Below are 10,291 nucleotides of genomic sequence, written 5' to 3'. Positions count from 1 at the left end.
ACAGGCTCAAAGAAACCAGCAAATTTCAAATATTATTCCAATGCTGTTATGTCAAATAAAACATTATATCTTTTCATTTAAGTCCACAAAATTCAGATTTATGGCATTCACATTATTATTTTTTACTTTATGCATAATGAAGGCGATGCCCACCGCAACCATACTCCAGCTGTTACATCATCTGATTGGTGGCTATGGGCAACACCTACCTCTTTCTCTTTCCAGTTTTTATAAGCCTAGTTGGAAGACAGAAATATATCAAAAAGTACAGCAGGCACAATGAACTGTCTGCAGACAGAGGTCTGATGTGCAGGAAACGTTTAGTCAGCACAACTAAGTAAGCTCTTTCACTTTTGCATTTCCATTTTTTTTTTGTCTGTAGTGTCCCTTTAATTGTGGATTCATTCCAAAAAAAATCTTACATTCTCTGTCACATTCCACTGAAGCATACAGAGGCAGCGTTTTTTTTTTTTCTAATTTAATAATTAACTTTTGGATTGGTAAAAATATGACACTTAGCGAATCCATTGGCAAGAGCCAATTATGATATTCTACATTCCGCTCCACTCCACGTTTCAACTGTCACATAGTTCAACCTGCTCAAAGAAGTTTGTATTTAATAAAGACAAATTCAGTATGACACAAGAGGTGCTATTTGTACATACACATATTAATGCCTTCATGGTTACTCCTACTCAGTAGTGCAATAACAGTGCTAGTACTGCCTCTATTCAGCTATATAGTATATGTTTGCATTGGCTTGTTATTGCATTTACAGCTAAATCACTTACATTAAGTTTATATAAGTACAGCTTTACATCGTATAATATACAAGGTGGACAAACATGTGGTCCTCGTCACAGAAAAAAGAGCGGAGAGTTATGAAAACAGTTCCACAGTAAGGGTATGTTTACACTGGCGTGATTATTACGTCCCGAAGAATATGAATAAAAGATGAAAGGTTATATTGATGATTTTTTTCCTTTCTAATCCTTCAGTCTTTAATCTGGCTTTAATCCAGGTAGTGTTTTTAATCCTTCTTTATTTCATGTAGACTTTTATCATTGATCAATTGCATAATTTAAAAAAGACAGAAAGTAATATGACAATAACATTCTATTTTTCACTGACTGTGATTTAAATAAAAAAAATAAAAAATAAAGTTTGTAGCTGCAGCATGCTGCAGTTGTAAATATAAAAATAAAACACAATTAAGGATAACAGACAAGAGAAGGTAAGGGCTATAAGTTTTTTTTTTTTTTTTGTTTCTGTCCAGCTCTTTGGAAAACAACTTTAAATCATTCAACGGAAGTAAGAATGCATGTGTATACATACCCCAACTGTTTTTGAAAAAGAGCTAGGACCCAGATCAACCACTCAGCTCTCTGCTTTTGCTACTAACCTGTTCTATAAAATTGCAGGATCTGATTGGTTGCTGTGGGTTAAAACACTTTGTCATAACATTTTCATAAAGGTCCTCAAACATAATTCCCCAAACTAATAAGCAATTTACAGGACAATACATCCCCACTGCAAACATTTGACAGTGGAGTGGCATTCCTGTATAACAGCATCTTAACCTGAATGCTTTTATATGGTTCCAAAACTTTTGTAACTAGGCTACTCTTAGGCCCACAGTGTTGCCTTGCTGTGCCCTGAACCCAGCTGTGACAATGTGACATAAGACCACATTGAGGATTCCTTGTTGATTCACATCCATTCCTGAACAGTGAGATGACCTGGGAACAGAACATGGATGCCATGCTGACATCTAGCTGTATTGTATGAGTCTCCATCACTCTAGGTGCCATTGTCTAGCTCCAGCACCGAGAAAGTTTGCCACCTTTTTTCTGGTTTAGACATGCCTCGCTCTCTCTACAGTAGTAATTACCCCAGCTGACCACCAAAACATTAATGGGAAGAAGGTGGCCCAGCAGCTTACTGGAAGTTCAGTACAGCACCACTCTGCCTTACTAGTAGTGTTGCCCTAAAACTGAGATAAAGAGATCTTTTCATTAGAGAACACTGAGCTAAAGAGATCTTTTAGCAGAACACTTACTTTATCATTTACCAAAGGATCTTGATGGAAGGCCTATCTTAAAAAGTCTGTGTTGCCCATATAATTTTTCTGTCACTTATCTAAACTGGACAAAGTAATGGAATAACAAAAATGGCTCATTTGGGAAATACGGATTGTTTGAGATTGTCCTTTTTACAGACATTTTCAATAAATGAGGCCTGTTTACAAGATGAAATGTTGTATTTCAAGCTGGAGGTGAATTATTCCTTTTAGTAAAAAAGAAACAAACAAGCGATTTAATGCCCTTCATGATTTGTGATCGATGAGTCATGGTAAATAGTAGAGATGAGCAAACAAACCAGATCCAACATATATTGTGCTGATTTTCCCATGTGGATATGTGCAAGGCTTGTACCATTTTTAATAGCTAGTTAATTTCCACAATACAGGTATGTCCTCCCATCCGCTCGTGTACCATGCTGCCCTTTCCCATAGGTTATATCATTAGACACCATTCCCATTTAAAAAAAAAAAATGGAAGAGCAAAGAAGCAACTAACTATGTTTGAGTGTGCTGCTGCCGGACTCTCATTGCTAACTACTGCCATCCATCATAAGTCACAGTCACAGTGCACCACAGACTGCTATTCTCTCACTCAGTGCCATATCATCAGTAACAGCCACTCTGATTAATCACTGTTAAACCGCATAAGAGATCTCATTGGTCTGTTGACCCCCTTTTAATGGAATAAAGAAGGTTACCTCTAACATTGAAGTTCTGCCACCCATGTTTTGTGTTATTATATAACATCCAATGCGTGTTTGATGGTGTACACAACTGCACTTCCCACACAGTATGTAATAGCTACAAAAAAAAAGAGCAGAAAGCTATATTACACTATTTTAAGCAAATGGACAAATAGAAAATGTTGGTGTTTATTGGTTGCTTGTTCTGTCAGCAGTAAAACAGATCTGTGTACTAAAGAACTTAGCACCCAAAGATTCTCTCAAAAAGTAACTGGTCTGTGATAGCACTGGACAAATAGAAGTAGAATATTGGTGCTTTTGGATTTAACCCAGAATGGACAAATACTGATTGAGAAGTAGGCTAAACCTTGTTATGATCTTGAGCTGCTGCCTCTCTTATGCCACGTACACACGACCGGACTTTCCGGCAGAAAAGGTCCGATGGAATCATTTCGTTGGACATTCCGATCATCTGTGGGCTTCATCTGACTTTTGCTTTCTAAAATTCTGACGGACCTAGAAATAGAGCAAGTTTCAAATCTTTCCGACGACTCAATGCCTATCGGGAAAACCGTTCGTCTGTATGCTAGTCCGACAGACCTAAAACGACGCAAGGGCAGGTATTGGCTACTGGCTATTGAACTTCCTTTTTCTAGTCCCGTCGTACGTCATCACGCTCTAAACTAACAAACTTTGTTGTGATCGTGTGTAGGCAAGTCCGTTTCGGCGGAACTCCATTGCAACTCCGTCGGAAAGACCGTCAGAGTCTACTCTGATGGAAAGTCCGGTCGTGTGTACGTGGCATAATAGTCTCAAAAGAGGACATACAGTAGCTATGAAGCTTCAGGGTAAGTGTTGAGGAGTATACTATAAAACTTCATGACACTTAAGGAGCTTTAGTCCAAATTTATATTGATATAGAGTATCAAGAGGAATATACAGGCTTATCACAATACTTTATATCAGCCTTTCTCAAACTTTTCAAGACAGAGGAACCCTTGAAATAACTTTCCAATCTCAGGGAACCCCTGCTAAAAATTACTATGTCTCCATAATACATTAGTGTGATGGTCAGTGGGAAGAATTCTCCTTACACTTGTGGTCATTGGGAAGAATTACCCCCTTACAGATAGCTAAAAAGATCAATGGTATCAGTGGGATTGTATCTAAGAGACAGAAACTGATAATTGTTCAAAGAACCCCTAGCAACCTCTAGGAACCATGCTCTATATCAATAAAAATGTGGACCCAAACTCCTAAAGTGTCATGAACTTTTGTACTGGGCGCTCCTCAAAACTCACACCAATGTTAAAAAAGTAATTGGCCTAAAAACATTTTTGTAGTCAAGCCACAGCTAGCAACCATTTTTACCATTTTTTACCAAAAGGTTAAAGTGCTAGAGTAATTTTTCTAGCACTTACTGTGGTCAGCCAATGAGCATCATTGTCTCCGTCACTCAGAAAGTTCATCTCTTGTGCACTTGTTAACAAAGAAAAAAAGAAAATCTACGAATTTACCAGGGTGACAAATACTAATGATATTGTGTGTTTTGTTCTCAGAGTTCTAACAAGTTAATTTTTATTTGCTCTTCCATTGGAAAAAATTAACCCTATAAAAGCCCATAGTTGGAATATATGCAAGCTTCAGTGAATGTTCACAGCATAGATCTAATTAGGCAGGTAAGGTGGATTTTAAGACATTTGCTCATCTCTTGTTGATGTGGATGAGCACCACCATTTATAAGTGTGGTGCTGAGTATGGGGAGTGTAATGTGTAGTTGAGGTAGTTGAGATGGTGAAAGAGAAGAATGAAACATAAAGTATTGCTTAAAGTTAAACCACAGTTTATGATGAACTATTATATTGTATATGTTTCCTGAAATTCTGTGGTATCAAAAAAATTCTGCTATCATGACCAGTGTGTTGAAAGACAGTTTTCGATGTTGACCAGTGAAGTCTGAAATTGACAATGATTAAAAATATCTTACAAAGCTCTTTATACATATATTTATAACTTAATGAGCGAGCCACATCAGAGACTGTGTAAGGGCATGCTAAAACCCTAAACTAATAGTCCCTGGTTGTGAAATAAATCATGTAATCAGTTAAGACATTTCAAATAAATTGTCATGGATAACTCCATCATCTAAAGTGTTTTATCAATTACCTATGGCGTGCCTACATTTGACATTTATGTGTATATAAATATTTTTCCTGTAGTAATCAATGCAAGATTGGATCGATGTTTGCCATGTGCAAAAATATTGAAACCTTTTGATTTGGCATCTAAGAGAAAAAAATCTAATAGGAATCAACATGAAGGAAAAAAAAATTCCGACCGTGAGAGTGGAAGACAACAGTAAAAGCAGTGCTTTAGTTTAAAAATCAAGCAAATTGGTAAATTTGTAAATGGGGCTGCTTTTTAAAGCAACTCAATATCTAAAGCATACACCTCAAAGTGTTGTCTAGAGCAGTGTTTCTCAACCTTTTTTCAGTAAATTATGGACAATGTTGAGGCGCTCTTTAAAAGTGATGGACAGTCTTGAGGCACTCCATTCTAAATTGTAAAAACTATTCTAATAGTTTTACATAATGCAGCACCATCCACAAGTCCAAGTAGGACACCCAAGAGGGGATTTATTCTTCCAAAGCAAATACACTTTTCAAACTGGTACTGACTAATATTCCAATGTTTCTCCATCACTCAGCTAATGTGACCCCACTGCTGATGGAGAGGGGCAGGGGTTGGTCAAACAAGGATGCTATGCAGGCGACTGACATCCTCCTTATCAACTGATGACGCCATTGGTCATTATGATGCCGACAGCTAGAAGGTTGTAATGGTGCACAATGAAAACATGTGACTTGGTGTAACTAAAAGGCAGCCTTCATCCACACACTGACTTGGGCAATTTTTAGGCATTTTGCCAAGGCGCCCCTGAAGAAACCTCAAGGCACCCTGGTTGAAAAAGGCTGCTCTAGAGAGATCCTAAAAACATACTTCTCTTGCTGCCCACGGCACTGATAACCCACTTAAGAAATCTTTAGAAACTGTCACTTCTTGGAGTGCCAGATCCCAGTACCCCACTACTCCCAATAGTTCTAACTGCCGGTCAATATGTCATTGCTGTGCCCTGTATCAATGTAAAGGTCAGTGGGAGAAACGAAGGAGCGCAGTGGGGGGAAAAGGGAATGAACCCTCCTAGAAGTCAAGTTTCTCTTTGAGATTTCAGTTTTAACGACAGAGTCACTTTAATTCACCTGAGCTTTGCTCAGTCTGCAGAGAATCATACAATTCATGAATCACAATTCTCTATTATTGTTAACATGTGTTATTCTCTACAGATCAGACAAATCCATATGCAAATATTCAGGAGAATCAAAAAGTAATGATTCAGTGATTCTCCTGATTCAATCATCTCTACTATCTTTTATTCTTTATAGGCTATATAAGAAACTGGAATAAAGGCTCTGTCAGGTTGCTAAGAGCAGAAGAACAGTTGCTCCTTTGGGCACTTAGATAAATTAGACCCTGGTGCTCAGAAAAAAGTGCTAACCCTTAGTAAGGGAGGCAAAATTGTGTCCCATTACAGGATGAGGCTGAGAGGGCCCCTGTAAAAACCTTTTGCTTGCATATTTAGCCAATACTGTTGACATGTCTTCACTGAAGAGCTTATCTTGTTAATGGTGCTTGCTTTTTTCTGATCTCCTCCTGAAACTCTCATTTGTCAGAAAAAAAAAGGTTTATTTTTGCACAGGACTGTTTTCCTCCTATTGCTGACCCTGAGTGAGACCGCCATCCTTCCTTTAGTCCCTTCTGCATGGCATTCAGGAGATGCCTTAAACTACTGTATAGGCAAAACTTTTTTTTCCATTTTGGTTAGATTAAGAGAGGGTAAATCTGAAAATCAATAAAAAATTATTAAATTAAAAAAAAGAGATTTAAATTAAAGAATTAAATTAAGAGAGGGTTATAACCGCTATTATTTTTTTGGTCATCTGTGTCAAATTGGGAAGGTTTACCTTCACTTCCTGTCCCAAAGCTAAAACAGAAAGTGAGAGGTATTTCCCTGTAAATTAAGGGAAACCCTTGGGACACCAGAACTAGTGTCCCTATTGGAAGATTTCCCCTTTATTACTCTTCTGGGGACAACCCAAAATTTCGGATTTTCTTTTACTTTCACTTTTAATTATAAATATGAAATGATTTACCTAAAGGGGGCACAGAGAGCAATAAAAAACTAATAGGTGTTCTAATCCATCTTTACTCTGTCCAAGACTAAACAAAAAGTTTTGCCTTTAGTTATACTTTAATGAAATAAGCCTTTCTTTTACTTCTAGTTACTGGCGTGTGAGGTCTCGCTCACTGCTTTAGAACCTTTAATATTGCTGTAAGCTGGCTGGGAGAGGTAGCGCCAGCCAGATTCTGAGGCTGCAGATAGCCATAGAAAAGGAGTCCCTTGTGGCTAATGCATCAGATTTCTTGATATGGCTTCATATATATGTTAATGTGGTAGTTTTCTCACTTTAAATTGGTATTAGTTTAAGCTGGGAGCAAAAGTACCCATTAGAAAGCCTTGGCTTCTCACCAGCAGCTTATATACCAAGGTTGGAGTCTTCTAGGACACAGCCATCATAATAAACAAAATGACAAGGCATTAAAGGTCTCTCGGTGGAGCATCAAAGCACTTGATGTCACCAAGGCAATGGGCTGTGGGTCTTGGATAAAAACGATGTTCCAGTACATGCATATGCAATTGTTTTCTGTTCTTTTGTAATTAAAGGCATATAGGGGTTGATTTACTAAAGGCAAATAGGCTATTCACTTTGCAAAGTGGATTTTCATTTTAAAGGGAATTTTCCCTAAGATTAATGAATGAGTTGGAGTTTTTCTTCTAACTTCTATCATCTGATCACATGCAAGCAAAAATACTTTTTATTATTATTATTTCTCTTTACATGTGATTGTGTATTCTTTGTGATGTGAACTGTCAGCATATTCACTAAGCTAAGTGAAAAATTCCCTTGAAAAATGATCATGCTGTACTCCTTTATTGATTCAACACCATATATATCTGATTGCCATGGGCTACTGCATATTTTTTTTCTGACCACCCTTTTTCCCATTGTGTAAATTATTCTGTAGAACATAAAACAGTAATGACCGTGAACACTTTTATACATTGCCTTATCTAGCTGTAGATTTCCAGTAAGCCTACGGAGGCACATGCCTACACCTGCACTGTTCAGAAGCAGCAGCAAAATAATTTATGTTGCTCCCCACTTTTCTTTTTTATACCTTCTTTCCAGTTTATATCCAGTTGCAGATTTTTTTTTCCAACTAAGTTGACTCTGAAGAAATATCTAATCCATCTACCAACAACATCTTCTTGAGTGCAGCTGACAAAACCATTATATGTCTCACTGGTTTGCCACTGGAAGTCTGATCTGAACAAATTGCACATAAGGAGTTGTTTTATCAGGCACCAACGGTTCAAAGGGAGTCTTGAACTTGTTTCTAGAGACAACTTAGCTGGAAGTTAAAGTGGATGGAGCAACCTTTGAGTTACTTATCTAATGCAAATCAGGAAGTGGTTGGTTCAGTGGAAAAAGCATGCAGGCACTAGTGTGGGGCAGCAGACTAGGTCAACACAAATTGTACAGCTAAAATTGTGTACCTAAATTACATGATGAATAAAAGTTTTGGCAAACCAAAAATATATATATATTGATATATACTAAATTATTGACTTTTACATACCATGACTGTTCAATGGAAGCAAATGAAATGCTGGTGAGAGCTGAGCTCTATACATTAAACTGTATAAGTTTCTTTCCTAACATCATGGATGAATACATTATGATCAGCAGAGACGTCTGCACCATGCTTGGCCCCCTCTTTCTTGCCCTGGGGGGGTCTCCATTACACTTTCATTCTCCCCCAGCAGGGAAGTAGTTTACTTTTACATTTATATACAGTGAAATTTTGTACAGCCGTATATACAAGGTTGATTTCATTGCTTTTTAGTGTCTTTAGAACGTTCTACCATCGTTGATGGTTTACTTACTTTTAGTCCACTTTTGAAATATAAAAGGTGATTAGTTGAACTTAGTAGAATGACTTTCTGTGCCTTTTGTAGAGTTACTGAGATCCTGGGACCTTTTGCTGGCTGAGTACAGAAGGAATATCATCAATATGTAGAAATGTTGGAATCCTGAGGATTATTGGTATTTGTGGAGTCAGAATTTTGAGTTCACATTGTGTTCTTGTGAGTGTAGTCACCTGAGGACAGATTTAAGCATGTTGAGCACATTTCTCTTCATTGTCAAGACGGAATCCATTGAAACAGTCATTGGCTTAAAGGATGAAGGACGGATATTTCCTTCCCAGAGCCTGTTGCATATTGAGGATTGTAATTGACCGGAAGCAATTCATACCTAGGGCGGCCATTGTTAGAAAGCGTTATAAAGATCCTAAGAAAAGCATGCAACCAAAAGTGTTGAAGCCAAAAGTCCCACCAGAGTCAATGGTATTTACAATGATGAGGTTTCATGGTGTTGCCTGTCCATTGGGGAAGTGAAGCAGTCCTCTCTGTGGAAAAGGCTAAAATGAGGAGGGTCTGAAGTCACCAGCGGAGCAGAGCGGGGGAGCTCTCATGGAAGCTTCCCGACTTTACTTCACCTGCAAATAAAAAATAGCACTTCAGTTTCTGTAAGAAAATCTGGCACAATTTGGATGGAACATTCAATTGGCAACAATGACGGTTGTAAGGAAAAATCAATAACTCATAGCAATGATCAGGAGAAAAAACATTAAATATATTAAACAGATATATTACTTTTAAAGTGGATCTCCTGGCAGATATAAAAGGCAAACAATAATACAGCTCTGCAACATTAAATTTATTTAAAAATTTCAATTCAAGTAGTGTAAGCACCTAAATTTGACATGGTATTAGCCTTTTGTTACTCTTGTACTCTCATTTCCAGTCCTGTACACAGACTGAAAATGGGAGGAGCAACACAAGCCAGTGGGTTGTGCTGTAATGATAATGTGGTAACACTGAACATGCTGATAGGAGGAAATAGCAGAGTAATAAAGAGATATGCTCTTCAGTGTGCTGCTTCTCCTTTCACTATCCAACCATGGGGGGGAGGGGCAAGACTTTAAGTGCCATGTAATTGCAGCAGAGAAAAAACAGGTCTCTTGCTCTGCTGGACAGGGCTGTGCTGTGTAACTATCCAGACTGGATGGACAGAAACAAAAAGTTACAAGGATCTAGATAGCATTGTCTACCTGAGAAAGGGAAGGAAAATGATCACAAGAAGACTTTAGGAACAGTCAGCTACATGCTGGTTCCAGGGCAGTGATGTCACTCATAGTCAACAAATTCAGCTTCAGTGTCCCAGGACCAGCATGCAAAAGTCCATAACTACATTATTGACGGCAGCACTGCCCACTGGGGTTTTTTAAATCCCCCATTGTAGACAGCAAGGGGGGCATATAAAACCATTTGTCTTTTCCA

At 38.0% G+C, this 10,291-nt stretch overlaps 1 long non-coding RNA gene across 1 annotated transcript in view; it reads right to left on the bottom strand.

Annotated features, from left to right (window-relative positions):
• Positions 1 to 399: 399 nt before the first annotated feature.
• Positions 400 to 10,291, bottom strand: part of LOC141112596 (uncharacterized) — a 54,321-nt gene continuing 44,429 nt past the window's right edge. Inside the window, exon 2 of the long non-coding RNA XR_012236622.1 lies at positions 400 to 9,447. This is a non-coding gene — a long non-coding RNA (uncharacterized lncRNA). The remainder of the gene's footprint in view (positions 9,448 to 10,291) is intronic.

This window comes from Aquarana catesbeiana, linkage group LG11, assembly GCF_042186555.1.
Source record: "Aquarana catesbeiana isolate 2022-GZ linkage group LG11, ASM4218655v1, whole genome shotgun sequence".
NCBI classification, from domain to species: domain Eukaryota; kingdom Metazoa; phylum Chordata; class Amphibia; order Anura; family Ranidae; genus Aquarana; species Aquarana catesbeiana.
Note: the sequence above shows the minus strand (reverse complement) of the source record. Positions and strands in the feature narration are given on the sequence as shown.